Source organism: Anomaloglossus baeobatrachus, chromosome 8 (genome assembly GCF_048569485.1).
Source record: "Anomaloglossus baeobatrachus isolate aAnoBae1 chromosome 8, aAnoBae1.hap1, whole genome shotgun sequence".
Classification (NCBI taxonomy): Eukaryota; Metazoa; Chordata; class Amphibia; order Anura; family Aromobatidae; genus Anomaloglossus; species Anomaloglossus baeobatrachus.
In genome coordinates, this window is record NC_134360.1 from 51,986,489 (window position 1) to 51,992,488 (window position 6,000).

Below are 6,000 nucleotides of genomic sequence, written 5' to 3' on the forward strand. Positions count from 1 at the left end.
GGCTCTACTACTGTGGCTGGCACTATGGGCACTACTATGAGTCCAGGCTCTACTACTGAGGCTGGCACTATGGGCACTACTATGAGTCCGGGCTCTACTACTGAGGCTGGCACTATGGGCACTACTATGAGTCCAGGCTCTACTACTGTGGCTGGCACTATGGGCACTACTATGAGTCCAGGCTCTACTACTGAGGCTGGCACTATGGGTACTACTATGAGTCCGGGCTCTACTACTGGGCCGGCACTATGGGCACTACTATAAGTCCAATACTATATAATCTACTATAAGATAGCAGAGATCACCACTACAGGGGTTGGCACTATCAGCACTACTATGAGTCCGGACATTACTACTGCGGCTGACACTACGGAGTTCGGGCTCTACTACTAGGACTAAAACTATGGGCACTGCAATGAGTCCAGCCTCTACTACCATGGCTTTCACTTTGGGCACTCTACTACTGAGGCTGGCATAATGGGCACTACTATCTACTACTGTGGCTGGCACTATGGGCACTACTATGAGTCCAGGCTCTACTACTGAGGCTGGCACTATGGGCACTACTATGAGTCCAGGCTCTACTACTGTGGCTGGCACTATGGGCACTACTATGAGTCCAGGCTCTACTACTGAGGCTGGCACTATGGGCACTACTATGAGTCCGGGCTCTACTACTGTGGCTGGCACTATGGGCACTACTATGAGTCCAGGCTCTACTACTGAGGCTGGCACTATGGGCACTACTATGAGTCCAGGCTCTACTACTGTGGCTGGCACTATGGGCACTACTATGAGACCAGGCTCTACTACTGTGGCTGGCACTATGGGCACTACTATGAGTCCAGGCTCTACTACTGTGGCTGGCACTATGGGCACTACTATGAGTCCAGGCTCTACTACTGTGGCTGGCACTATGGGCACTACTATGAGTCCAGGCTCTACTAGTGTGGCTGGCACTATGGGCACTACTATGAGTCCAGGCTCTACTACTGAGGCTGGCACTATGGGCACTACTATGAGTCCAGGCTCTACTACTGAGGCTGGCACTATGGGCACTACTATGAGTCCAGGCTCTACTACTGTGGCTGGCACTATGGGCACTACTATGAGTCCAGGCTCTACTACTGTGGCTGGCACTATGGGCACTACTATGAGTCCAGGCTCTACTACTGTGGCTGGCACTATGGGCGCTACTATGAGACCAGGCTCTACTACTGTGGCTGGCACTATGGGCACTACTATGAGTCCAGGCTCTACTACTGAGGCTGGCACTATGGGCACTACTATGAGTCCGGGCTCTACTACTGAGGCTGGCACTATGGGCACTACTATGAGTCCAGGCTCTACTACTGAGGCTGGCACTATGGGCACTACTATGAGTCCAGGCTCTACTACTGAGGCTGGCACTATGGGTACTACTATGAGTCCGGACTCTACTACTGGGCCGGCACTATGGGCACTACTATAAGTCCAATACTATATAATCTACTATAAGATAGCAGAGATCAGCACTACAGGGGTTGGAACTATCAGCACTACTATGAGTCCGGACATTACTACTGCGGCTGACACTACGGAGTTCGGGCTCTACTACTAGGACTAAAACTATGGGCACTGCAATGAGTCCAGCCTCTACTACCATGGCTTTCACTTTGGGCACTCTACTACTGAGGCTGGCATAATGGGCACTACTATCTACTACTGTGGCTGGCACTATGGGCACTACTATGAGTCCAGGCTCTACTACTGAGGCTGGCACTATGGGCACTACTATGAGTCCAGGCTCTACTACTGTGGCTGGCACTATGGGCACTACTATGAGTCCAGGCTCTACTACTGTGGCTGGCACTATGGGCACTACTATGAGTCCAGGCTCTACTACTGAGGCTGGCACTATGGGCACTACTATGAGTCCGGGCTCTACTACTGAGGCTGGCACTATGGGCACTACTATGAGTCCAGGCTCTACTACTGAGGCTGGCACTATGGGTACTACTATGAGTCCGGGCTCTACTACTGGGCCGGCACTATGGGCACTACTATAAGTCCAATACTGTATAATCTACTATAAGATAGCAGAGATCACCACTACAGGGGTTGGCACTATCAGCACTACTATGAGTCCGGACATTACTACTGCGGCTGACACTACGGAGTTCGGGCTCTACTACTAGGACTAAAACTATGGGCACTGCAATGAGTCCAGCCTCTACTACCATGGCTTTCACTGTGGGCACTAGTATGAGTCCTGGCTCTACTACTGAGGCTGGCATAATGGGCACTACTATCTACTACTGTGGCTGGCACTATGGGCACTACTATGAGTCCGGGCTCTACTTCTGTGGCTGGCACTATAGACACTACTATTAGTCAGGTCTCTACTACTGGGTCCGGCACTATGGGCACTACTATAAGTCCAGGCTCTACTACTGGACCTTACACAATGAGCACTACTATGAGTCCGGCCTCTACTACTGGGACTGACACTATGGGCACTACTATTAGTCAGGTCTCTACTACTGGGACTGACACTATGGGCACTACTATTAGTCAGGTCTATACTACTGGGACTGACACTATGGGCACTACTATTAGTCTGGGCTCTACCACTGGGGCTGGCACTATGACCATTACTATGAGTCTGGGCTCTACTATTGGGGCTGGTACTATGAGCACTACCATGAGTCTGGGCTCTATTTCTGGGGCTGGCACTATGACCATTACTATGAGTCTGGGCTCTACTATTGGGGCTGGCACTATGACCATTACTATGAGTCTGGGCTCTACTATTGGGGCTGGTACTATGAGCACTACCATGAGTCTTGGCTCTACTACTGGGGCTGGCACTATGGGTATTACTGTAAGTCGCAGGATGACTGGGCTTGAATGGCTAATGGTGACCCTCGGAAGCCTAATGTTGGGGTATCAGGGAATCCATTGTGATCCGTGCATTCTTGGAGGCAGCACAGCTTTGACACTTTTATATAAAAGCACCAGAAAGTTGTGTGACTGCGGCATAATACCTAGAAGTGTTGCATATGGTTTTACATGGGACTGCAGGTAGCATCGGTTCACTATCTCGAGCTTCCTTCCACTCCATCTCCAGATTATCAGCAGTCTCTGCTCCGTCTGAGCCGTGTTTGCCGGATGTAGATGGTTTATAACTTGGCAAGCAATCAATATTTAAATTTAGGGACATTTTTAAGGACAAATATTTCCAGGAAATCAGGGACAGTCGGCAGTGACAATAGTCTGCAGTGACAATGGTCTGCAGATCAGAGGAAGCCTGTGCTGCGGGCTGAGTGCAGGAATTCATTATTCACAGCAAATGTGGGCGATGAGTCCCAACAGAGGAGCAGAACGAAAGCCAGGTGAGCGGCGTCTGATGGAAAACGCAGGAAGAACACAAGAAGACGTCGCAGACATGTTACAGAATATTCATCCGGAGATAAGAAGTAATTAATAAAATGAGCTGGAAGCAGGGATGGGGTCATAAAATAACTAAGGCTTTACACACATTGTTACCTGCAGGAGAATGATGTGTGACAGCTCTTATATTCTATATACTTGACAGAAAAACTATTATACTGTACTATAATACTGCCCTCTATGTGTGAGAATATAACTGCTATAATACTGTCCTCTATGTACAAGAATATAACAGCTATAATGCTGCTCCCTATGTACAAGAATATAACTACTATAATACTGCTCCCTATGTACAAGAATATAACTACTATAATACTGCCCCTATGTGCAAGAATATAACTACTATAATACTGCTCCTATGTACAAGAATATAACTACTATAATACTGCTCCCTATGTACAAGACTATAACTACTATAATACTGCCACTATGCACAAGAATATAACTACTATAATACTGCCCCTATGTACAAGAATATAACTACTATAATACTGCCCCTATGTACAAGAATATATCTACTATAATACTGCCCCCTATGCACAACAATATAACTACTATAATACTGCCCCTATGTGCAAGAATATAACTACTATAATACTGCTCCTATGTACAAGAATATAACTACTATAATACTGCTCCCTATGTACAAGAATATAACTACTATAATACTGCTCCTATGTACAAGAATATAACTACTATAATACTGCCCCTATGTACAAGAATATAACTGCTATAATGCTGCCCCCTATGTACAAGAATATAACTACTATAATACTGCCCCTATGTACAAGAATATAACTACTATAATACTGCTTCTATGTACAAGAATATAACTACTATAATACTGCCCCTATGTACAAGAATATAACTACTATAATATTGCTCCTATGTACAAGAAGATAACTACTATAATACTGCTCCATGTACAAGAATACAACTACTATAATACTGCCCCCTATGTACAAGAATATAACTACTATAATACTGCCCCCTATGTACAAGAATATAACTACTATAATATTGCTCCTACGTACAAGAAGATAACTACTATAATACTGCCCCATGTACAAGAATACAACTACTATAATACTGCCCCCTATGTACAAGAATATAACTATTATAATACTGCCCTCTCTATGTGTGAGAATATATCTACTATAATACTGCCCCCTATGTACAAGAATATAACTACTATAATACTGCCCCATGTACAAGAATACAACTACTATAATACTGCCCCCTATGTACAAGAATATAACTACTATAATATTGCTCCTATGTACAAGAATATAACTACTATAATATTGCTCCTATGTACAAGAAGATAACTACTATAATACTGCCCCATGTACAAGAATACAACTACTATAATACTGCCCCCTATGTACAAGAATATAACTACTATAATACTGCTCCTATGTACAAGAATATAACTACTATAATACTGCTCCTATGTACAAGAATACAACTACTATAATACTGCCCCCTATGTACAATAATATAACTACTATAATACTGCCCCCTATGTACAAGAATATAACTACTATAATACTGCTCCTATGTACAAGAATACAACTACTATAATACTGCCCCCTATGTACAAGAATATAACTGCTATAATACTGCCTCTATGTACAAGAATACAACTACTATAATACTGCCCCCTATGTACAAGATTATAACTGCTATAATACTGCCCCCTATGTACAAGAATATAACTACTATAATACTGCTCATATGTACAAGAATATAACTACTATAATACTGCTCCTATGTACAAGAATATAACTACTATAATACTGCCCCTATGTACAAGTATATAACTTCTATAATATTGCTCCTATGTACAAGAAGATAACTACTATAATACTGCCCCATGTACAAGAATACAACTACTATAATACTGCCCCCTATGTACAAGAATATAACTACTATAATACTGCCCCCTATGTACAAGAATATAACTACTATAATACTGCCCCATGTACAAGAATACAACTACTATAATACTGCCCCTATGTACAAGAATATAACTACTATAATATTGCTCCTATGTACAAGAAGATAACTACTATAATACTGCCCCTATGTACAAGAATATAACTACTATAATACTGCTCCTATGTACAAGAATATAACTACTATAATACTGCCCCCTATGTACAAGAATATAACTACTATAATACTGCCCCCTATGTACAAGAATATAACTACTATAATACTGCTCATATGTACAAGAATATAACTACTATAATACTGCTCCTATGTACAAGAAGATAACTACTATAATACTGCCCCATGTACAAGAATACAACTACTATAATACTGCCCCCTATGTACAAGAATATAGCTACTATAATACTGCCCCCTATGTACAAGAATATAACTACTATAATATTGCTCCTATGTACAAGAAGATAACTACTATAATACTGCCCCCTATGTACAAGAATATAACTATTATAATACTGCCCTCTATGTGTGAGAATATATCTACTATAATACTGCCCCCTATGTACAAGAAGATAACTACTATAATACTGCCCCATGTACAAGAATACAACTACT